We start from the raw sequence: 24,304 nt of genomic DNA, 5'->3' as shown, positions 1-24,304 counted from the left end.
GAGTACTTGTGGCCCCTTAGAGACTAACACATTTATTTGGGGCATAAACTTTCATGGGTTAAAACCCACTTCATCAGATGCATGCAGTGGAAAATACAATAGAAAGATATATATATATATATATATATATATTTGTGTCAGTAAAAGGCAGGACTACTCCTTATCGCCAAAACCTTTATAAACAAAGATACTGGGGTGTGAGGTGTTAAAGCCTCATTTTGCCAGTGGTATTAGAGACCTAGGATGCATAGGCCTGATATTTCTGTCACACATGCTATTTTTATACCTGCATGAATCCACTGAGGTCGATTGGTTGTTTCTGATTTAGACAAGCATGAAATGAGAATCAACCCTTAATATCTTCTTTTAAAAACATTGCATATATGGTGTCAGTTATTAGAATGGAACTGTAATAAACAATAGAGACATGGCCCCTCCCCAGAAGAGTTTGCAATCTAAATACATACTATGGTCAACTGTGAAGGGGTCAACTCACTGCTGGTGCCTCCTTGTGGCTGGGCGTGGTGTAAGAACTCTCTTTGTTGAGGGGCCGCTGCTGGTTGCTTAGTCTCTGCAGTGGCCTGCTTCTTCCTATGACTTGGCCTTCTGGCCGGGTCACTGCAAAGTCTCTCTCCTTCTGTGGTAGTCTGTGGCCCAAAAAAAAAAAAAAAAGCAAGAAGAATGAATGCAAATAAACTGAATTAATAAGGGATAAAGAGGAATGACTCCCTCTCAGAATGCATCAGGATCTGGTCCTCCCTTCCCTCAGGGAGGGCCTTCAGGCAGTGGTTGTCTGGGAAACTCCTGCCTTCATCCTTTTCCTCAAGAAGTGAGGGTTAAAGGTCTGTTCTCTTCCCTGGTCTGCCCACAAGTGAGCTCTTCTGCTCTCCTTTCAAGCTCCTCCTCCTCTAGCCTATACATGCCATGCAGGTGTGGCAGAACTAAGCTGGCTGAGCCCAAAGCAGCTCCCTAACACCTTGTTGTCCAGTGAGGGGTTTGGATACCTCATCGCACCAACATCAAGGGCACTGGGAGACCAGAAGAAGGTACTACCCTAAAGAGTCATCTCTTTCTTTCCACTTTTCCTCCACCCCGATTATTCTTCTTTACCTTAGTGTTTAGTGTAATACATGGGGGACACTGTTTGCAAACCCTGTGTTTGTGGAAGCTCTTGGTCTGAGAGCCCAGAACTAAAAAACACTATTTCTATCCACTCCCCTATCTATCTGATTAGGAGGGGATGAGGTCAGTCTCTATGCGTATTCAAATCTGTAGCCTCTCTACAGTGATTGCCAACATGAGGGCCACTTGTGGGTGTAAGTTTTTATGATGTGGACACCTGTACACTAGGAAATCGACTGTGGACTCTGTTAGAGAACCTCATCTGTGTAGCTATTGTGCATTATTTACTTACTGAGCATGCATTTTCTATGTGGTGATAATCTAGTTTCTTTTACAGGATATTTTGCTTTGTCTGATTATGTGGGACTAGAATTTACAGGCCGACACCTAAAACCATACTGCATTCACAAACACAGAGAACAGGAACAAATGTAATTGATTCAGACAACGTATGTAAAAAGGTAAACTACATCAATTTGTTTCAGGAATCTGCTCTTCTATCTTTCACTAGCAGGTCCTTATATGTCACAATGGATGATTAGCCTGTGGAACTCATTGCTATGGGAGGTGGTGATGGCAAAAAGTATAACTGGTTTAAAATAAAGAACTAAATAAGTTAATGGAGGATAGGTCCATCTATGGGTATTAGCCAAGATGGTCAGAGATGCTACTCCATGCTCGGGGCAACCCTAAACCTCTGTCTACCAGAAGTCAGAAGTGGAAGACAGGGTTGAATCACTCCAAAATTGCCCTGTTTTGTACACTCCCCCTGAAGCTCTGCTACTAACCATGGTCAGAGACAGGATACTGGGCCGGATGGATGATTGGACTGACCCAGTATGGCAGGCAGCTCTTATGTTCTTATCTCATTAGCAGAAGTCTTTTGTAGTCTTGCATTTCTGCCTCTCTTGCCTTATTGCTTAAGCCCCCGACCTGCAAGTGGCTGTGCCCGTATGCACTATTGACTTTAATAAGGCACCATGAGGGTACAGGGGTGCACTCAGTTGCTGTCAATTTCAGGATTATGGCAATAAACTGTGAATTCTTTGAGGCAGTTATGGTTCCTACCCCTGTGTTGTACAGCACCTAGCACAACAGCATCCCGATTACGGTTGGTCAAGGATTATCAATAGTAAAGAAGAAAATGCAGCACTAGACATTATTTCAAAGCTGAGGTGAAAGCATGTAGTAAGTGGGAAAAGAAGCACAGAGTAAAAAATTCAATTTCTAGTAGAAACAACAGGATGAAAGAGATTTTGTACATGGGCTCAGCGTTAGTAATGTAGCCCTAGGGATTTTTCATAAATGTTAATGCCAGAAGGAACCATTCTGATCATCTACTCTGACCACGTGCATAACACAAGCCACAGAATTCTCACTAAGTGAAATCAAGCCCATAGCTCTTTACTGAACTAGAGCACATCAAAGAACAGGAAATACAGAATATACAGTTTATACAAATGTTCAAGTTGTGTGGAATATCTAAAGGGCACAGCGAGATAATGCAAGTCAGAAAGATAAGAATAGCACACAACCATGTAACTTTTCTTTGACACCCCTTTTCACTTGCAATAAACAGAACAATGATGGGGTTATTTTTCTCAGAGGAAAACTGTGCGTGTGTGTGCATGAAACGTTTTTAATGTTAATTTCTTTGCCCTCTTGATCACATACAGGGCAATTAGGCCTGTGCAAAAAGTTCCAGTAGATCCCAGAATCCATGGTGAGTCATTTCTAAACAAAATACAATCCATGCTTGGGAATGTTTCCTCAACAGGAGCTGATCTTGTTTGAAAAATCCTACCTCTCCCAACTTCTGCGTTCCTTACAATTGCTACATACCACCACAGGCATCCCATTGGTCCCAGGCTCCAAGGACCACTTCTCCCACATACACATTCTGAAATAGAAATTAGCAGTGATCCTAACTAGATTGATGGGATTCGAAGGATCAGAGTATAGGGTTCCTTCCTAAACTACACACACATTCATATGCAACTGCCTGCCTAATTTGGGTGTGCAATTACAATTGTATGTGATACCTGGGAATTCCATGCACACATTACCAGTTCAGTATCTTACTAATTACCTACAGGTGTTATTGATTTTTCAAAGTCAGTGCATACTTGTAACGTGCTGGTTTTAAACACATGGTTGTTTAGTTAAGCATTTTGCCATAGTACAGTAAATGATGGTTTATTTAAATCTGGGTTTTGATGGTAAAGCAACAGAACTGAGAAGCAATGTAGGGGGGAGGGATAGCTCAGTGGTTTAAGCATTGGTCTGCTAAACCCAGGGTTGTGAGCTCAATCCTTGAGGGGGCCATTTAGGGATCTGGGGCAAAATCAGTACTTGGTCCTGGAAGAGGAGGCTAGACTTGATGACTTTTCAGAGTCCCTTCCAGCTTTATGAGATAGATATATCTCCATATTTAGAGATGGTTTGTGGAAGAGGCTCAAGAATAGCTTTGAGGAAGCTCCACAAAATCTTAAAGTTAGTACCCACATGAAATCTGGTCCATTTGAAGTCAGTGAGAGTTTTTGCCTGTTGTTCAGAATGAGAACCAATAAACAGATTCACTATCAATGTAACCCCTGATACAGGATAAGCTGCACTGGAACAATCACCCGGTGTTTCTCAAGTGCAGATCAATGAATCATTCTCCCAGCCAGATCTGCACATTGTGATAGACATACCTTGATAAAAGTTGTATAAAACTTGGCCATGGCTAGACAGAGAGAAGCACAACAAGCAGCAAGTTCATTGTAAGAGTCCCCATGATGGGAACATTTCTTTGCTTTGGACCTGGGAATCTTTACATTGACCCATTCCTATTATTATTCTGATCATGGTAACACATGCTGCACAAATACAGAATGAGCAGGTGGACTTTGCCCTAGAGAGTTTATAATCTAGGTATAAAACTAGAGACAACAGGTGGAGACAGATAGAAGGAGAATCAAGCTCACAGTAAAAAGAGAAATGTCAAGGGGTTTTGTTTACTGAATGAAATGAATACTATTTTATTCATCTAAATATGTTGTATTATACACAGAGATATCTTTTTTTTATTATTATAGGGGACTCTTAGAAAAGAAATACCAGGTTTTATTATGATCTACCTTACCCATGTCATGTATTTACCTTATACCTCACTCAGTCATGTTGAGATATCAGAAATATTTTATAAATGGTATTATAAAGCTAGCTACTATGGTACAGTAGCTAACGTGACTGCCGCGAAGCTTGGTACTTTCAAAAGCACGCATCTCCTGATCATGAATATACTCTCGTGCCTATATGCTTCTTCAGCAGCAATCACTCCAACGAAGTGCAGGATGCCTGCCTGCCTGCCCGTAAGCACAGAACTTTTGATTTTTTTGATACTATGGCATCATCATATTCTGAATGATTCAAATAGTTCCAGCTGCATTAATATCAAACTCTGTTTTAAAACAAACTGCTCTTCTGAAGTCATCTTGCCCCGTGTTTGACACTGGCAATAACAGCCAAAAACCAGCTGTCTGATCATGCTCAGTGCCACCATCTCTATTATTTTTAAAGCCCATGGAATGGAAAATGAAAACAAAATTTCACCCCTCATACCTTAACAGCCAAAGCAAAAATGTGCCATCAATTTAAACTGATGCTGTTACTGCACTGTACAAAAGCCTTTAAATTAGATTGTTTCCCTCTAATGATTGTACGATCCTGGCTGTAAACATTTCTCTACATCTTTTCCTGGTGCCTCTATCCTGAACAGCGATATTGATGCATGATTAGATGGTTGACTTCTGGCACAGGCCAAAGCGAATGCAGAAAAATCCTTTTGCCTTTTAAAGCACTGGCTTAATTCCATGCCTGTCAGTCACTATTACAATTCCACTTGTTAACAGGAAGCCATGGGTAAGACTATTGCCCACGTTGTAGCTTTTTCTTTAATGGCTAAGAAAACTAACTTTATGCTGCATCCTCTTCCTTTTGCTTCACAACACACAGATTCTGAGCCAGCCACCCCACTACTACAACACTGACAAGCTCCAATCTGCTGAAATAGGCAGCCAAAAAAAAATAGCTGTCATTATGTCCTGCAAATAGATTGTTTTCAAAGCAAGGCTAATGGGAGAAAGTAAATGTAGCTATAGGTTCCTCTGAGCTGTTTAATACTGTAATGTTCTGGTTCGCTGCAGGTGCTCAAATACTAAGGGAACTAGTATCCAGAATAGTTTCACCACTTTCATGGGGAGATCCAGTGTGCATTTCCTTAATGTTTGAAGTTTGATGAAGCTCACTGCCAACCCCACCTCTCAGGCTGTTTGTCCAGCCTCTGTCTGAATGATTCTGATTTTTCCTGTTCTACTCCTTAGATGCCGCTTTTCCTGAGTAATGATGGCTGACACTCAGGGCTCACTTCAGATAAAATAATCCAGAAGTTTGAACTGGCATTAGCTCCTGCATCTGTGTAAGGAGATGGGAATCTCAGTGTAGGACAGGGATTCTCAGGAGATTCAGAGCGCTCCTGCTTCCTGTCTAGAGCACAACCCAGAAGGGAAAAGATGTAAAAAAATAAGTGGAGATGGAGCTGAGCAAAGATAACACCATGGGGCCTAAAAAAGGGGTTCGCCTTTCCTTGGGGCCAATTCTGCCAAACCGACACACACAGCAGGATCTGTCTCTCTCTCTCTTCACCCTCCCTAATGTGGAGGAGAGAGAACCTCTCCCTTCCCTGCTAATATTAGATCTCTTGCAAGAGTCCCAAATTAGTCCATGATAGTACTGCTCTGGACAGATCGCTCGGGGCTCATTGCAAAAAGGGCTTTCAGAATTTCACTCAGCTTCTTTGATTTTATTTTATGCAAACTTACTTTTCTGCTTCCCTGCCCCATCATTTAAAAATATATATAAACACAGTACTGTTTTCTTCAGACCTTTCATCAGGAGAAAAGTTTACTGTATCTTTCTGCAGCCTTTTCCTTAGGCCTTGTCTACACTACAAGACTATTTCGAATCAACTTAGTTCGAATTTGTGGATTCGACCTTATGAAGTCGAATTTGTGTATCCACAGTAAATACACTAATTCGAATTTCTGAGTCCACATTCACGGGGCCAGCGTCGACTTTGGAAGCGGTGCACTGTGGGAAGCTATCCCACAGTTCCCGCACTCCCCGCTGCCCATTGGAATGCTGGATAGAGCCCCCAATGCCTGCTGGGGGAAAAAATGTGCCGAGGGTGGTTTTGGGTAACTGTCATTATTGAACCGTCACTCCCGCCCTCTCTCCCTGAAAGCGCCGGCGGGAAATCTGTTCGCGCCCTTCTCTTGTCAGTTACAGCGCGTATGCCACAGCACTGCAAGCATGGAGCCCGCTGCGATCATCGCTGCACTTATGGCCGTTGTCAACTCCTCGCACCTTATCGTCCACCTCTTCCACAGTCAGCTGCTGAGAAATCGGGCGAGGAGGCTCCGGCAGCGCGGTGAGGACAGGAATTCACAGAGTGGCGCAGACCTCTCACAAAGCAGGGTACGCCGCGCCGTGGAGATCATGGTGGCAATGGGTCAAGTTCATGGTGTGGAACGGCGATTCTGGGCCCGGGAAACCAGCACGGACTGGTGGGACCGCATAGTGCTGCAGGTCTGGGATGAATCACAGTGGCTGCGAAACTTCAGGATGCGTAAGGGCACTTTCCTTGAACTCTGTGACTTGCTGGCCCCTGCCCTGAAGCGCCAGGACACACGGATGCGAGCAGCCCTGACTGTGCAGAAGCGAGTGGCCATAGCCCTCTGGAAACTTGCAACGCCAGACAGCTACAGTAGCGAACCACTTTGGCGTGGGCAAATCTACCGTGGGGATTGCTGTGATGCAAGTAGCCCACGCAATCGTTGATCAACTGCTCTCAAAGGTAGTGACTCTCGGAAACGTCCAGGACATCATAGATGGCTTCGCCGCGATGGGATTCCTAAACTGCGGTGGGGCTATAGATAGGACTCACATCCCTATCCTGGCACCAGCCCACCAGGCCAGCGAGTACATTAACCGAAAGGGCTACTTTTCAATGGTGCTGCAAGCACTGGTGGACCATAGGGGACGTTTTACCAACATCTTCGTCGGGTGGGCGGGCAAGGTTCATGACGCGCGTGTGTTCAGGAACTCTGGTCTGTTTAGACGCCTCCAGGCAGGAACTTTCTTCCCGCACCACAAAATAATGGTTGGGGATGTGCAGATGCCTACAGTGATCCTCGGGGACCCAGCCTACCCGCTAATGCCCTGGCTCATGAAGCCCTATACAGGCGCCTTGGACAGTGAGAAGGAACTCTTCAACTACCGGCTGAGCAAGTGCAGAATGGTGGTGGAGTGTGCTTTCGGACGTCTTAAGGGGAGGTGGCGGAGCTTACTGACTCGCTCGGACATCAGCGAAAAGAATATCCCCATAGTTATTGCTGCTTGCTGTGTGCTCCACAATGTCTGTGAGAGCAAGGGCGAGACCTTTTTGGCCAGATGGAGGTTGAGGCAAAACGCCTGGCTGCTGTTTACGCTCAGCCAGACACCCGTGCCGAAAAACTATCCCAGCGGGAAGCGCTGTGTATCCGGGAGGCTTTGAAAGCAAGTTTCCTCGGAGAGCAGGGTAACCGATGACTCTACACTTGATTTTAAGAGAAGTTGATCCTGGGCCTGTGTCTCTATGTGTTGAGTGAGATCTGCGGTTACATACCCCGTTCTCCAAGTTTCCCCCACTTCCAAAACACGTTTTTAAACAAATTAAATGGAACACTTATTTTTAATAAATCTTTCCTTTACTTTGCATTTCTGTTCAGGGTTTGAAACATGGACGCATACTGTGCTGGGTACGGTGTGCACTGATGTACAGACCGCTTGTACAATACAGGACGGACAGCCTCCTGCTCCTACATAGGTCTCTGGGGTGGGGGACGGTTGCAAGTGGTTGTGCATGTAGGGGTGGGTTTGCAGGAAGGGGCGAGTGGTGCCGTCTTTGCATAGGGATTTGGATGCAGGCTCTGGGCTGTGGGTTTGGGCGTAGGAAGGGGTGAGGGGTGTGGGGGAAGGGTGAGTATCTGTCCGTGGATGAGGGCTCTTGTTGGGGCTCAGGGCAGCGGAGAGGATCGCGCCTACGGTGGAAGTGCATGGTAAGGGCAGCATGCCTTAACATTAGGGGGTGGCAGGCGCTAGGACCGTGGACAAGCGTACACATCACAGAATGACCCGGGGCAGCATACACCACACAGAGGGACCCTGGTGACTACTGAATGCAGTCTGTGTGTGACCTGCAGTTGATCCTGCCCCCGATAGCCTACATTAGCAGGGTACAGACTATCCCGTGCAATTATAAATCCCCTGCCCCCCCCTACATACACAGTCTTCTGACACGAAAGACGTGACGGAAAGAGTGAACAACAGCAAACAGCTTTTATTAATCTACTACATAGTGGGGTGATGAAACTTGGATTTGGGACTGGGTGATCCTGTAAGGGAAGCGCTTCTAAACAGTTATAGCGTCAGAGGTGTGTGGAACATTAGCGCTCAGCTGTGGTGCAGTGACAGTTCTCATGGCCCCTACCGCCCCTCCGTCTTGTAATTTTCGGTGAGGGGGGGACAGGACTTCTTGGCGTTGGAGGGTGGTTGCAGATACAGTGCAGGGGGGCTCTCTCCTCCTGCCTGCGGTCCTGCAGCACATCAACAAGGCGCCGGAGCGTGTCCGTTTGCTCCCTCATTAGCCCAAGCAGCGTTTGAGTCGCCTGATGGTCTTCCTGCCGCCACCTATCCTCCCGTTCGATGTGTGTGCGATGCTGTTGAGAGAGGGTCTCCTTCCACTGTCTCTGCTCTGCCGCCTCGCCTCTGGAGCAGGCCATCAGTTCCGCGAACATCTCTTCCCGAGTCTTTTTCTTTCGCCGCCTAATCTGAGCCAGCCTCTGCGAGGGGGATGCCGGGGCAGTCCGGGAAAGATCAGAAGCTGTGTGATGGGAAACAGTAAATGATTTCCTTGAACAGATACATGTTTGCGAACAGTGAACACAGTCTAGTCAGTTTCTCTGAACAAGACCATACAGGGCACCAAGTCTCACGAGATCTCAGGAAAAGTTCGAGATTTCGGAATACGCTCTCATTGGCGGCGCCATTGCACAGGAGAGCGGACAAGCGGGGAGAGACAGCATAATCCGTCTTGCAGACAGTCCTGGTAAGCCTTAAAGTAGATCATGCTTATCAGTTAGTGGATAGCTGTGCTCTCCTGCTAAAGGCAATCTGGAAAGCAGAAAGGCTGAGCCTTTTCCAGCCCCTCCCGCCAGTGCACGGGAAAGATCAATGTCTGCTTGTTCTCTGTGGCCTCCAGCATGTGGCTGTTAAGCGAGGGTCGTTGTTATGCAACCTAATTGTAAACCGTTAACAATAGTAACAATATACTAATTGCCCGACTTAGATGCAGCCTGTCCAGACCGACATCACCCTGAGGCGGGTCACTCGCAGTCAGAGAGAGCGGATGCTACTGGAAGCCCTGCACAGACCAGGACCATATGCAGCAATGCTGGTGGAGGCGATGATTCCTCTCTACATTAGGATCTCCTGGCGCGGAAGAGTGTGCTTCCATGGAGCACCGAATAAGGCACCTCTCCCCAGGAACCTCCTGCGGAGGCTTTTCGAGCTGCTCTCTGAGAGCTTTGTTGAACTGTCCCAAGAGGATTACTGTTCAATCCCTATATGTGTGGACCTACTATTTATATAGTTTGACATGTAAAATTTTGTATATAGTATTTCTATTTTTTCTATACCCGTTTTTAAAAAAATAAAAGTTTGCATGTTTATAGCACTTACCGCCTGATTCCCCTTCCCCTGGTTAACGGGCGGGGAGGGTTGGTAGGGGATCTCTGTGAGGGTGATGAAGAGATCCTGGCTGTCAGGGCAAGCAGTATTGTGTTCGCTGTCGCCTGCGCCGTCCTCCACAAACCCTTCTTCATCTTCCCCATCAGCGAACATCGCCGAGGAACTGTCCAGGTACACTATGCCATCCTCAGAGTCCACGGTCACTGGTGGGGCAGTGGTGGCAGACCCACCTAGAATGGCATGCAGTGCCTCGTAGAAGCGGCATGTCTGGGGCTGTGCTCCGGAGCGTCCGTTTGCCGCTCTGACTTTTTGGTAACCTTGTCTCAGGTCCTTGACTTTCACGCGGCACTGCATCGCATCCCGGCTGTATCCTTTCTCTATCATTGCTTTAGAGACCTTCTCGAAGGTCTTTGCATTCCGCTTGTTGGAGCGCAGCTCCGAGAGCACAGACTCCTCGCCCCACACAGCAATCAGATCCAGGACTTCCCGGTCTGTCCATGCTGGGGACCTCTTTCTATTCTTGGATTGGCCGGACTCCTCTGCTGGAGAGCTCTGCATCGTTGCAGGTGCTGCGGAGCTCGCCCCGATGTCCAGCCAGGACGTCAGATTCAAAGTGCCCAGACAGGAAAAAGAATTCAAATTTTCCCAGGTCATTTCCTGTGTGGCTGGTCAGAGAATCCAAGCTCGGACTGCTGTCCAGAGCGTCAACAGAGTGGTGCACTGTGGGATAGCTCCCGGAGCTACTAAGTTCGATTAGCATCCACACCTAGCCTAATTCGAGCTAGCCATGTCGAATTTAGCGCTACTCCACCTGTCGAGGAGTAAAGAGCCCTCTAGTTCGAATTAAATGGCTTCCTGGTGTGGATGGTTGAGCGGTTAGTTCGAATTAACGCTGCTAAATTCGAATTAAAGTCCTAGTGTAGACCAGGCCTTAAAGAACTATATTGACTCAAAAGATCAAAGGGAAGAATCGTTCAGGGAACAGCTTTTTCTGACCAGCCAAATATAAACCTGTATCTTGAGATCCATTCTGCACCGATAAAAGCTTTTCCTTCCCAAAATGTATTTCTTTGTAACAATAGATCTGATCCTGCCATTCTTACCCAAACAAGTAATTCAATTGTCAGAGTGGCAGATAAAACCCAATGACAGCTCTTCATCTGCACTTAACTTTAAGCCATAGCCATATTTTGATGTTCCTGTTTTGCCTGAAATAAAGAAAATGGTGGAAGATGACAGCATGCAGCTGCGCACATTTGTGTTCGCTGGGTTTTCTGTACGGCTCAAAGCTTCTGATCTGTCTCTCTTGCTAAGGACATGGAAATGATGGGGACAATAGCAGATAATTTTCAAATAAAAAATACTTCACTCTTAAACAATTTAGGCTAAACTCCAGTCAGTGTCAGAACCGAGGTCAAACATAATGCTATCATGGTAAATGTCAGCATTTAGGAGTTCAACCAGAAATCGACCAGTCTTTATATTCATCCCTAGTTGTATTTTGGGAACTGTGACTATTAGTGAATTATTTTGTCATGTGTAAAGTATTACCCATTTGAGAACCATCATATTTCAAGGACACATTAAAATATGCCCCTATTATGGACCATGCTGATTTTTATAAATCTTTATTTGCAGGTCCCAGGATAGAAAAATAATTTTAGTAGACACAATTTATTCAATACTGTAGCAGCCGAGAGCTTCACTAGCACTCAGGAACATAATCATATAATGACAGCATTGGAGTCTGTCAGAATGAAACGAAAAATTCATTTTCAGATCCTTTTGATCATTTTGCCTTGCATGAGAATAAGCTTTGTCATATATTTAAAGCTCTTATATATTGTAGACATCCTGCACTTATAGAATCAATGTATTCCATTAAGGGTATCAAGTCTTTCACTGCCAATGAAAGAGTTCATTTGTCTCTCTTTTTTGGACTCATCTATTAACATTAGAAGAGACTGACTTAACCAATACTTGTAAGAGGAGGCTGAAAGCTTAGGCTTGTTTATTTTCTTATCTATCTTAGGTACTTCTATGGCCCGCATTACTGTAGCATCTGGGCCTATCACAATCCTTAATGTATTTATTCTCACAACGCTGCTGTCAGGTAGGGAAGTGCTATTATCCCCATTTTAAAGATGGAGAACTGAGGCACAGAGGAGATAAGGGAGGTAGGCACCTAAATACGTTTGATGAACTCGGCCGATGTGACTTTGGTAGCCAAATGACCTTAACTCTGCCCCCCTCTTTACAGAAGGAATATCCAAAACATGCACCCTAGGATGTTGGCTTCCTAATGTGCTTCAGCCACACTTGTGTCCAATATTCAGTGTGCTAGTTTGTCACCAAGTAACAAGTCTCTATAGAAGAAGGGACCAGGAAAGTCTGAGGCTAGTGCCCTAACCACAGAACCATTCTTCTTAACCAGAATCTTTGCTTAACTCTTGATTTTTTTCAAAGTGTTGCTTGAATGACAGATCACTTTATAAATGAAACATTTGTCTGCCATCTGTTATTATTGGGGAGATACTTAGTAGGGTGAAGGATTCAAATCTACCCAGGGGGAAAAACCTCTCATTTCATATCAAGTTCATTTTGAAACCTTTACACAAAGACTTGAGAGCCTTGGTCTGGGGCTGATGGTATAGGGAGAAAGCCTGGTTGAGAGTAGGGAGTTTCCAAGAGTTTAAGAAAATGTAGACAAGCATCGGGGGGAAAAAAGCTTTTGGTTCTCCTCTTCACCAAAACTTGCAATTTTTTTTTTTGGAGTTTTATTCAACAGGAAGTTTTTCTGGTGATAACTACTGACTGTCTCTCTTGACCTGGCTATTGGGGACATGCAGTATATGGTGGTGACGTTACCTTTGCAGGTTACTGTTAAAAGGTGTGAAAATCAATTTACTGAAATTGAATGTGTCAAAACTTAGTGATATTTAAAGTGCTTGTAACAAGTTTAGGATACTGCAGATATACTATATACTCCAACTGTAAATTCCTTTAGACCACTTTCCTGACTTCTTTAGAAAAAAATAATATGTTTTCCTTAGGCTTAAATTAGTTGTTAAGACTCTTGCGTTAAGACTCATCTGAAATCACCGCAGAAAGCGTAAGTGAATTACTAAAACTAGCCCCACCTTAATCATTCTCTGTCCTGCAAAAGAGACTAAAACATTATTGATTACTAACCTTCAAGTGTGTGAAAATCTATGAGTCTATTTACAAAATATTTTCATCAAGTTCCAGAGAAAATCTTCGGAGTATACAGCTACACGTACAGTTCTGTTACGTGGGTGCACCTTCTACACTCAGCAGAAATTGCAGGGAGGAACTTAGATATGTCCTTCCAGCACTTTGGGCCCAATTCTGCACTCAGCTATGCCCACACAATGCTCACAAATACAATAGGGGCTGTACAGGCACATTTGAAGACAAGACACTGCCTCTCAAGGTTATAAAATGTGGACCAAATGGTTTTGTGCTTTAAGTTGTAGGGTGAGCTACATGTAGAGCATCAGTTGGTTAAAAAAAAACCCAAACACACCAGATTTAATTAAGGCTAAACTCATTGCGTAAAGCACTAAAATCCTCAGATGGAAGCTGGACGGCACAGAGGGGTTTGGAAGCCTGGGGAAAAATCTGAAACTGAAGACCCACATCCTTTAAAAAAAAAAAAAAACCCATAGAGACAAGAGAGTTTAAGAAAAGAGGTCATGGAGAGGTCATGGTAACGTCACCACCATATACTGGCTGGGCAGCAGTTCTGCAGAAAAGGACCTAGGGGTTACGGTGGACGAAAAGCTGAATATGAGTCAGTGTGCCCTTGTTGCCAAGAAGGCTAATGGCATTTTGGGTTGTATAAGTAGGGGCATTTCCAGCAGATCGAGGGATGTGATCATTCCCCTCTACTCAGCACTGGTGAGGCCTCATTTGGAGTACTGTGTCCAGTTTTGGGCCCCACACTACAAGAAGGATGTGGATAAATTGGAGAGAGTCCAGCGAAGGGCAACAAAAATGATTAGGGGGCTGGAGCACATGACTTATGAGGAGAGGCTGAGGGAACTGGGATTGTTTAGTCTGCAGAAGAGAAGAATGAGGGGGGATTTGATAGCTGCTTTCAACTACCTGAAAGGGGGTTCCAAAGAGGATGGATCTAGACTGTTCTCAGTGGTAGAAGATGACAGAACAAGGAGTAATGGTCTCAAGTTGCAGAGGGGGAGGTTTAGGTTGGATATTAGGAAAAACTTTTTCACTAGTAGGGTGGTGAAGAACTGGAATGGGTTACCTAGGGAGGTAGTGGAATCTCCTTCCTTAGAGGTTTTTAAGGTCAGGCTTGACAAAGCCCTGGCTGGGATGATTTAGTTGGGTTTGGTCCTGCTTTGAGCAGGGGGTTGGACTAGATGACCTCCTGAGGTCCCTTCCAACCCTGAGATTCTATGAGAGGTGAGAGAGGGCCCACACCTACGGGGTCGCTCCCCTCCCTGTGGTGGTGCTCCGGTGTGTCTGTGGGGCTACTCCTGATCCCAGGCCTCACTGCCCATGGGAATGATATCATCAAGCCCTGACTCCGCTCCTACCTGCAAGCCCTCAACCTGGTGGGTCACCTTGGGCCCAGTGAGGTAATGCCAGTGTTTGCAATAGCGGGATCTAGGGCAGATATCTTTTTGCCTGTATTATTGATGGTGGGTACCAAACCTGGCCCCATGCAGCAGATCCCAACACCACTCACTCAAATTTGCTCTGGCTGCCCCTCTGTCATTTATGGGGCACTATGAAACAGGGGGCCCCTTTTGCCCCCATGCTCCAGGTTGCCGTGGATGGAAGGTGCTGTACAACAAAAATCTTACTAGTAATAGGGAGAAAGTCCAGTAAGTTTTACTTAGATGGGACAAAGAGTAGGCAGATGCTTTAGCTGAGATTGATCCATAAGTCTGTAAAGTCTGATAATATTCATCAAATATCTCTTCTTTTTCTAATATTTTATAACCTCAGAGTTTTTCCTCTCACTCATACCAGATTTGATCCTCTGGATCCATTCTTTCTTGGCTTGTAATGATAAAGCCTTTGATCTAGGGTGAGGTGATACATCTAGAAATCAATAGGTGACTTCCATGAACCTTTTTTTGAAAACTGACCCTATAATGCCCTGTAAATCATTCAAGAAGCAAACTTTGCAACCAAATTAATAGGTTACTTACCTCCACTATTTCTTCCAAGCACTGTACTATCTGATGCCAAAATATTTGCATTTTCCTCCTCCTAATCCTCCTGCCAGACCTATAGTACCTTGTTCAGTGTTTATGCCTGTTTCTGTGCTTAGTGATTTTGATTAAGTTTATGCATTTTTTTCCTAGTGAGCAAACTGAAGCTCATACAGAACAGGTTTTTTGCATATCCACCGAGACTTCAGATTACATTGTTTGCCAGTATGTTGGAAAACTAGTCAACAATTTAACAAATGAGAAGTATTATCATCCCAAATGGAAGATTTACCGAGCTTTATAATCCACAAACAGCTTAAATCTTTTCAGCATAAAACATTCACCACCGAGTTACCATTCAGAGTCATGCAAGATTTAAAAGTAGATCCCTTGATAACTGTGGGATTACTATAGGGAAAGAATTCAAACTCTAGGAATAAAGACAACATGAAGATATGTAGAGATCTCCCACTAAAGCAGAGATCACAACTCAAGGACCAGATTAGTCTGCTTTAAGGGTGAACTGAAATGCTTTAACTCCTTTTGTCCCAGTGAGATCTCTGAATATTGCAGAACCAGTGTGGGGCATGGCCTAGAGAGGACATGCAAGGGTCCACCGTACCTCCTATGGTCAGTAGGCCTGCAGAACAGGTACCTGATTGCAGACCAAGGAAGTGGCAAGGTGAAGGAGATTGTGGATTGGATTATGGTCTCACAATCCTCTGAGAAGATTCTTTTCAGGTGGCCTGGCATAAGGACTGAGATTTGACTGTAAATATTTAATACACCTTGAAAGGTGCTTAGGATCTTATCCAAATATACACTTAAAGGGAGACGTTCAAGGTAGAATGAGGCACCCAAGGTGCCGGTCTTCTGTGCATTTGAAAATCTCCTCCTCAACTTTTAACATTACAAATAAGCACAATTTAAAAATTAGCCCACACTGTGGGTTGTTCTTTTTGTTTTGCCCAGCTGACAGGATCTGTATTCTGTGTTCCTCCCGCAAGAGTTAATGAGACTGCACACTCGGACAGCCCAGGCTGAATGCAACTATCTGCCTTGATTAAGTGCCTATGAAATCACCTCCCCTAACAAGACAAACACAGAACCCTGATGCAGAAGGAAATCATGTTCAAATACTTTGAAATGTGTTAACTAACAACTCATGTCTATCCCCGGGTTCAATTTATTATTTACAGTCTTAATTTCTGTCCATATTTATTTTTAAATGATCATTTGTTTCCAAAAACACCCAAACATGCTAGGCATTGTGCAAGCCTAAGGCATTGTGCAAGCAGTCCCTTCCCCAAAGAGCTTACATTCTACAAAGACAAAACACACACAGGGTAGCGACCAGGGGAACAACCAGAGGAGAACATGGCTAGGTGGTGATTGGCTATCCCTACAATCTTGCACTTCAGTTCACCTCTTAAAGGATTTTGCTGGAAACTTCACAAGTACATTTGGACACTACAGATTAAAATTAGTGCAGTACTAACTCCCAAACTTGCTGCCCGCTACCACACACAATATGCTACAGTGTCCATTTTGACTAAGAGGAAACAGCACTCTTTTTTCTGAAACCAATGTATTACCCTTATTGTTTCAGGATAGCCCACTTGCTAATCTTGATGGCCAGTTCCCACTCACACATGACATATTGTGACAATCACTTTAAAGGTCCTTAAGTTAATTGTTTATAAATTGTTACTTTTTATTTCTATCTTCTAAACTTCATGGGGGCCTAAGTGTTGTTCAAGTCTAAAGCCTACAGGAAAGGCAGATGAGAACACAGCAACCTTCAACAGTGCAAAGAATCTTTAACAGAACAAAGAAATGCTGCAGCCACTCATTAATTCTAAAATGAGTGTAATTTGTGAAATGTCAGACTGCAGGGAAGCAAGCAGATCTCATGCATTTTTTCCCCTTTTCTTCTCTCTTTAAAAAAAATACATTAAAAAGCAAAATTAGTCTCCTTATTCAAGAAAACATGAATGCTAGAGGGCTAGGAATGATCACCTGGGTTTGAAAACAAGTTTGCTCATTTGTTTTTCACCCACGTGCATTAGGAGGGAGGTACACATCCTCTGTAGAGATGGAAATTGATAGGAAGGTAGGATGAAGTGACTGAATAACAGAGATCTGCTTGGCTCACCTTATTTCCTCTATGCGTAAGGGCTTCAGCTGTGTAGCTTGCTAATATTTATTAAACACATTACCTGAATTGGTGGATAGGGATCAGAAGCAAAAGACTAAAGATGAAAACCTGGCCCTGCTGAAGTCAGCTGCAAAAACTCCCCTTGTCTTCCATTCTAAGGGCCTGACTCATACTTGCCACACAGCTCCTGTGTGCCAGCACAAAGAGGCGGTCAGCTCACTGCATCTGCTCCCTTGGGAATGTCCCTGGTACAGACTGAGTCCCCACCAGACATTGGGCCAGCATATCTGGATCTATGCAATTCACCGCAGGCATGCCCACAGTGTTTCTAGATCCCAACCATCAGAATGATCCATAGGGGCTATAGGCAGCTGAGCACAAGTGAGTGCAGCCCCTAATGCTGCTCTAAGCTGTACGAGAGGTCAAACTGGCAACCAGCAGCCCTACTATAGAGGAGAATCAATGGTGGCCTTTGCTCTCTCTTCTTCCCCTCCACTCCTTGTTCCAAGCTCAATCATAGCACAGAAATGAATATGGGCCTTGGTTCTTTGATTTATGTTCTCTGCATCTCCTCTGACATTTCCCTCTGTTATGCTTTGGCCATCTAGGTATCCAGGGTTAGAGGGATTTCACTGGTAAAATACTTAGTTGCAGCAGAAACTCAGCTGCTTCAATAGTTGAGAAACGGATAGAAAGAAGCAAGACTCCCCCCATCACTTGTTGTCTCATTGGATGGAATGATGCTACCCATTAAATGAACCAGATGGGTAAACATGAGAGCTTTGAAGAAGCAAAATTACAAAGTGAGAAACTTTTTTTTTTTTTTAAATCTCCTGCTTTCATGTTTGGGTTGTCAGATTGTTTCTTGCTATGCTGCAACTGCTATTAACTTACTGATTCTGGCGATAATATTTAATTAAACTACTTTGCAGCTTAATACTGGTTTGGGATTTTGTTAATTAATCTTTATGTAATTGCTATGGTGTACAGCAAAAGTGCTTGAATTAGACATTCAACCTCTTTCAGCACATATAATTTCCAAACATAACCAACCACCTGTTAACAAGAAGCGAGGGAAGAGTTTAGGACTGAACAGCTCTGAGCCAGTTCCTTTGACCTCAGCTGTTGGATTCTGATATGGGCTGGATCCCATTGTAACAGATGCCTGGCCAGGAGCTATAGGTAAGCCATGGTACTGCAACCGTGGCAAAGGGAAATCGTGGCTGGTGGGTCTGGAGGAGAAGGAGAAATGCAAAGGTGAATTGGCTGAAAGCTTCAAATCCCATATTTAGTGTCACGTGTGTCATTGATATTAGAGCATTAGCTTAAAAGCATGATTTGCACCTGGAATGGCATTATTTAGGGTGGGGTGAGGGGAGGAGAATGCCTTGGAAGGGAAGACTCTCTCTCTCTTTTTTTCTCAGGCAGATACTGCAAAGAAACCTATGAATTACTGTCTACATCCAGGCAGTTTTACTATTCCCTTACTGATACCAATCCGTTTTGAACAAAGCATTCTCAAAGCATGTGTTTTCTAATCTACATGCCTAGTTCAGCAACCTAGGGCTAAGAGTCAATTGAATCTTGTCATTGTCTCACAGCTATTTGAAAGGACTATATATCCAGAAGGAAGCACATTTAGAATTTTTTTGTGATCCATTGCTGAGAGTAGGAAATGAGCTGTGGTTATTCCACCATTTATAGACATTTAAACCAAGGGTTTCAAAGTCCCGGCCTGTGGGCCATCTGCAGCCTGAGAACCTCCCCACTGCGGCCCGTGGAGGAGAGACACATTCAGCCACGCGGGCTCTGTCTGCTTCAGGCACCGCCCCCCACAGCTTCCATTGGCTGGGGGAGAGGGACAGAGATACCATCACTAGTCGCTGGGCAGAGTCAGCCATGGCTGCAGCATCACTTTTTTCCACAATGAATATAAACAAGTCAAAATACCACACACAGCTATCTGATGCACACCTTGCTGCAATCCTGAAGGTTTCAACTGCTCAGTCACTGAGGCCAAACATCAACAAACTGACAGAACTGAAGCGTTGCCAGGTGTCTGGCAAACACTAAACACTCTCTGGCAGGCGAAGAATTGTATAAAATTGTATGACAGTTTTATTATTTCTAAGAAAGTCGAAATAAAAAATACAATATAAACATTTTCTTTTCTGAACACCATCTTCAGTGACATCATTGGCCCACTGGGAGGATTTGAGGACTGGCAGTGGCCCTAAGGCACATTGTTTAAATCAGGGTTCTCAGACTCAGAGTGTTGTCTTGTGCTCCTTGACATCAATGGAAGTTCTGCTTAAGGAAGGACATGAGGATCAATTCCCAAATATTTTTGTTAGGTTTTTACAAGTCCTTATGTTGTAACCCTACTAACTTAAATTCAGTGCTAATGGTGAAAATATAAGGAGATGCTATTAACTGTTGGTGATTAGGGATTAGATACATATACACCTTTACCTCGATATAACACTGTCCTTGCGAGCCAGGGGCGGCTCCAGGCCCCAACACGCCAAGCGCGTGCTTGGGGCGGCATGCCATGGGGGGCGCTCTGCCGGTCGCCGGGAGGGCGGCAGGTGGCTCCGGTGGACCTCCCGCAGGCGTGCCCCAGGAGGTCCACCAAAGCCGCGGGACCAGCGGACCCTCCACAGGCACTCCTGCGGGAGGTCCACCGGAGCCGCCTGCCGCCCTCCCGGCGACCGGCAGAGCGCCCCCCACGGCATGCCGCCCTGCTTGGGGCGGCAAAATGTCTAGAGCTGCCCCTGTTGCGAGCCAAAAAATCTTACCCCGTTATAGGTGAAACCGCGTTATATCAAACTTGCTTTGATCCACCGGAGTGCGCAGCCCCGCCCCCTGGAGCACTGCTTTACTGCGTTATATCCGAATTCGTGTTACATCGGGTCACATTATAGCGAGGTAGAGGCATATGTACATCACCCGTGTGAAAACAGTGTACATCACCTTTGGCAGAACAGTTAATAAAATCCAATAGTTCACAAGTGTCAGAGATTTCTATTTCCAGCCCACTTAGATTTGATTCAGTTTTGCTACTCTAAGGAAAAGAAACATAATATAATTGATCTGAGTTGTCAGGACATCATATCTTCTTCAAAGAGCAAAATATTCTATTACCATACATTAAGATTAGATGAACAAGTACCGTGTATTACCCACTGCTTTAACTGCTTCCTATACAAACAGCTCTCTAAATGAGGGAAGCATTTGGGGCCTGATCCAAAGCTCAGTGAAGTCAACAGGCGGTTTTCCAGTGATTTCAGTGGGCACAGATCAGGCCCTTTGTTAGGACATAAATACTCTATTAAAATAAAGACAGTTATAATTCCTACAGCGCCTTTCCACATAAACAACCATGTGGAGAATTATGTACCCTCATGTTTCATTGCTTTTATGTTTTCAGAGATTCTGTAACCCATTTACAAACAAAAACATAACCTTGCCATACTAGAAGCGATAGTTACCATCAGGGGTGGTGGTTGTTTTTCTGATTTAAACAGAGTGTTGTCTTGTGCTCCTTGACATCAATGGAAGTTTTGCTTAAGGAAGGACATGAGGATCAATTCTTCAATGTCTTCAAACAATACATTTAGCTATGGAGAAACTCAACCAAGTGTAATGAATTTTATTACATAGCAGCTGTTCAAATAAAGCAAACAAATTTGGCTTAATAGCTACTTGATGAATATTCACTGGCCTAACGGCAGGCAAATACAACACAGTAGCTATATTGTATATACTGTAGTGCATCAAGGTTATACAATGATAACAATATGCAGAAAGTACACAGATTCTATTTCGGCTTCAGCTCTACTTATATATTTTGGGGGATTTACACAGCGGTGTTGGCAGTCTACGCAACTAAGGCTGCTTAAAAGAATTGCTTTGCCAAGGTAGCCACAGCACACTAAATTGAAAGTCTATTGCAGTGACCAGGCAAATTCCATTAAGGTGTCCTAGTGGTATACTGCATTATCTCAGAGATATGGTGACTGAGTGAGGAGCAAACTATTTAGTACACAATGCTTTTTTGGGAAGAATGAGGTTGTATAAAGACTCTCAAACTGGAACAGGAGACCATAGCTACCAATGTATTTCCCTAATAGAACTCCAGTTCAATGAGTAAGATGCTGGCCAACAGGACATTCTCTATGTGAGACCAAATTCTGAATTCATTCCCTACTTTGGGATAATATAGCCCAAATAAATTAACCTTCAGATGTGCTGCAATGATGCTAATCTATTTTCTCTGTCTGAGGAGGCATTGGGGGCAGCTGATTAATTTTAATTCAGACTATATAGGAAAGAAGTCACAGGATTTGATATATTTTGCATGCATTTGTAAGATTTCAAAGCTATACTAAAGGTGCAGTGATTGCTTTGATTTACACAAACAGAAATTAAAAATTCTTCATTTCACAGGGGTGTTTGTAAGGCTTCATGAATGCTTTGAATTTTTGTTGGAATCTGCAGATCTAAGATGCCCAGGAGGGCAAAACATCATTGTTAAAATAAATAATTTTATAGCATGACCAGGCTACCTGAAAAGAAATTAGAAATGTTGGAATGCAGGAACATAGGAATTGCTGTAGTGGATGCTATGCCAATCCAGGGGTCCATCTACTCCAGTAGCCTTTGGATGTCAATCTTTGAAGCTGCTGCTTCTCTTTTGTAGTCAGAGGGGAGTATAAAGGAGTGGAAACCTGAAGGAAGTGTCAAAGAAGGAAGCATCAGCATTTCCACTCCATGATTTCCCCTCCCTGGGAGCTGGCTGAAGTGCCTCCATAGAAGGCCCTTTGGTGTGGGGCATAAATCCATATGTTGCAGGTAACAAACAATTATTGCATAAATCACACTAACACCTAGAAACCTGATCCTTCAGCTTCAAAAACACAAGTCTTTGCAACTTGAGCTAAAAGAACTCTCTGTATCAAGCAGTAGTAGTAGGTCCTTTTTCTCTGGATCACACACTAGAGAACGGCACTATGCACCTGCAAAGCCAGTATATACCAAGTAGAAGAGAGCAGAGGAGCAGGTGTTCTGCATGGCACACTCTCTCAGGAAAACCATGGTATTTACTAGCGGAAATATACACAGGAGTTAACCATTCTCCAAGCAGTATAATCTCCTCTGTGCCTGTTTGATTCTTTGGCGGGAGAGGGATTGGGCGGTCAGTGGTGGCACAGCTCCATTGAAAGACATGCTGCTATTGGAGAGAGGAGGGAAAGAGAGCATTGTGGAGAGCCTGGTTTCCTATGCAGATGTCCCTGGATACGCAATGATGCAGCTAGGAAAACACGTTCTGACCACATCCTCTTCCCCATCATTGCTGGTTAAGTACCCTTGAGGAGCAGGTGCAGAGGAAACTACAATGAGAGAACCTCACAGAGTTTCCAATGGACATTTCCCCCGTCTATGGATACTCTGGACCATTATCTCTAGTGGCATTCAAAGGCTTTGAATGACACCTCTTCTCGACTACAGCCTGGCTTTGAACATTCCCATTAACACTTTGAGAAAGGGAGCTGGCTGCAACCACTGAACAGTCAGCTATGCAGGATGTAGTGCAAAAGAAAAACTAATCTATGCTGTTTGTGTGATATATACAGAGTAAGGAGATGACAATTTATGCTATTAATATGGAAAGCAACAGCAGAAAACCTAATCCCCTATGGAAATAAATGGGGAACTCTCCAAACATTTTAGCTGAAAACTCTCTTTACAATTTCAATAGCTTCCCTTATCTTCCTTTGTTCATAGTTGCTGACCGAAGCTAAACACTTGCATCCATCCCAGTCTATTACATGAATTTAATCAAGTGGCTATGTGATGACATGTTTGGCAACAGCAGATTTAGTTACCCTGCTGTGATAAAGAGTTGATCAATGTGCTATTATTCTTTCATTTATTGACTTTTCTTTCCTCCCAGTGCGAACCATATTACAGTATCACAGACTAAGTTTTCTACAATCTTGATTTCACTGTCCATTTTTAAATTGAGGTAAATCTGCATGTTTCGATGACAATGGGTATTTATTCCTTTCTAAAAGCCTGGATTTTCAAGCAATTCTTTCCTTGGCACAAAAAAAAATAATACTTGAATTTAACCACGGTTTTCTTATTGGCCTCCATTAATTAGAGAGGATTTTGTTCATTTCGAAAATAGCTTAGTGTAACTACCCTTTATGAAATATTTATAACAGTCCCTGTTACATGATCTTCTGGATTTTTGGTACTAGATACCAAACAGTTTTCTGTGAGTGCACCTAGATTTTTCAACTCTTGAGCACTGTGGCTTTGATGCTCAAGTCAGGCTGAGTTGCTCTCAGTGAATGTGGCTATAGAGCCACATTTGCATTCCTTGTGCAAGTTCTAATTTATGGCCACTATAGATGGGTCGGACTCACCCCTGCTGGTGACTCTGGGAATTAGCTCTTTCCAGTGGAGCGCCCCCTCTTGGTGGTGTCCCGTCCGTTGTTCTGTCCTCTGTCGTTGTCTCTGGACCCGCATTGCTGCATGCTCGGCAGCGTCCTCTTTGAGGCCACTGCCCTCCGGCAGTGCCCCTTAGTCCATCTGCACCCCCTTCCGGGGGTCGGTGATCAGCAGTCCCACACCCCAGTCACTATGTTCAACTGCCCTCTGAGTCCAATCCCTCCTGTCAGGGATCTGGCGTAGCAATATGGCTGCTCCCTACGGCCAATGGTTGGGTGCACTGCAAGGAGTGAAGGGAGGGACCCTGACCCGCCCTCTACTCTGGGTCCCAGCTCAGGGACCCTCTGGCGTCAGCCTTGCTGTCCTTCTCTCCCCTTCCGCTGTCTGTTTCCCTGTTTCCGCTTCCCTTACGGCCTCTTGCACCCGCTAGGCCCTTCCCTTCAGGGCCTGCAGCCTGGCAGGCTACAGGTTCAAGCTCCCTAGCCTCCCCGAGCCTGGCCAGCACTGCGCTGTCCGTGGTGCTAGTCTC

The 24,304-nt window shown here is 44.4% G+C and overlaps 2 long non-coding RNA genes across 2 annotated transcripts in view; both read right to left on the bottom strand.

Annotated features, from left to right (window-relative positions):
• Positions 1-491: 491 nt before the first annotated feature.
• LOC123349242 overlaps positions 492-24,304 on the bottom strand; it is a 410,828-nt gene continuing 387,015 nt past the window's right edge. The window contains exon 3 of the long non-coding RNA XR_006573435.1: positions 492-647. This is a non-coding gene — a long non-coding RNA (uncharacterized LOC123349242). The remainder of the gene's footprint in view (positions 648-24,304) is intronic.
• Positions 19,515-22,163, bottom strand: LOC123349241. Its single transcript, XR_006573434.1, has 3 exons — positions 21,885-22,163; positions 20,808-20,936; positions 19,515-19,623 (listed from the first exon to the last, which is right to left on the bottom strand). It is a non-coding gene; the product is annotated as an uncharacterized LOC123349241 (long non-coding RNA).

Source organism: Mauremys mutica, chromosome 14, assembly GCF_020497125.1.
Source record: "Mauremys mutica isolate MM-2020 ecotype Southern chromosome 14, ASM2049712v1, whole genome shotgun sequence".
Classification (NCBI taxonomy): Eukaryota; Metazoa; Chordata; order Testudines; family Geoemydidae; genus Mauremys; species Mauremys mutica.
Note: the sequence above shows the minus strand (reverse complement) of the source record. Positions and strands in the feature narration are given on the sequence as shown.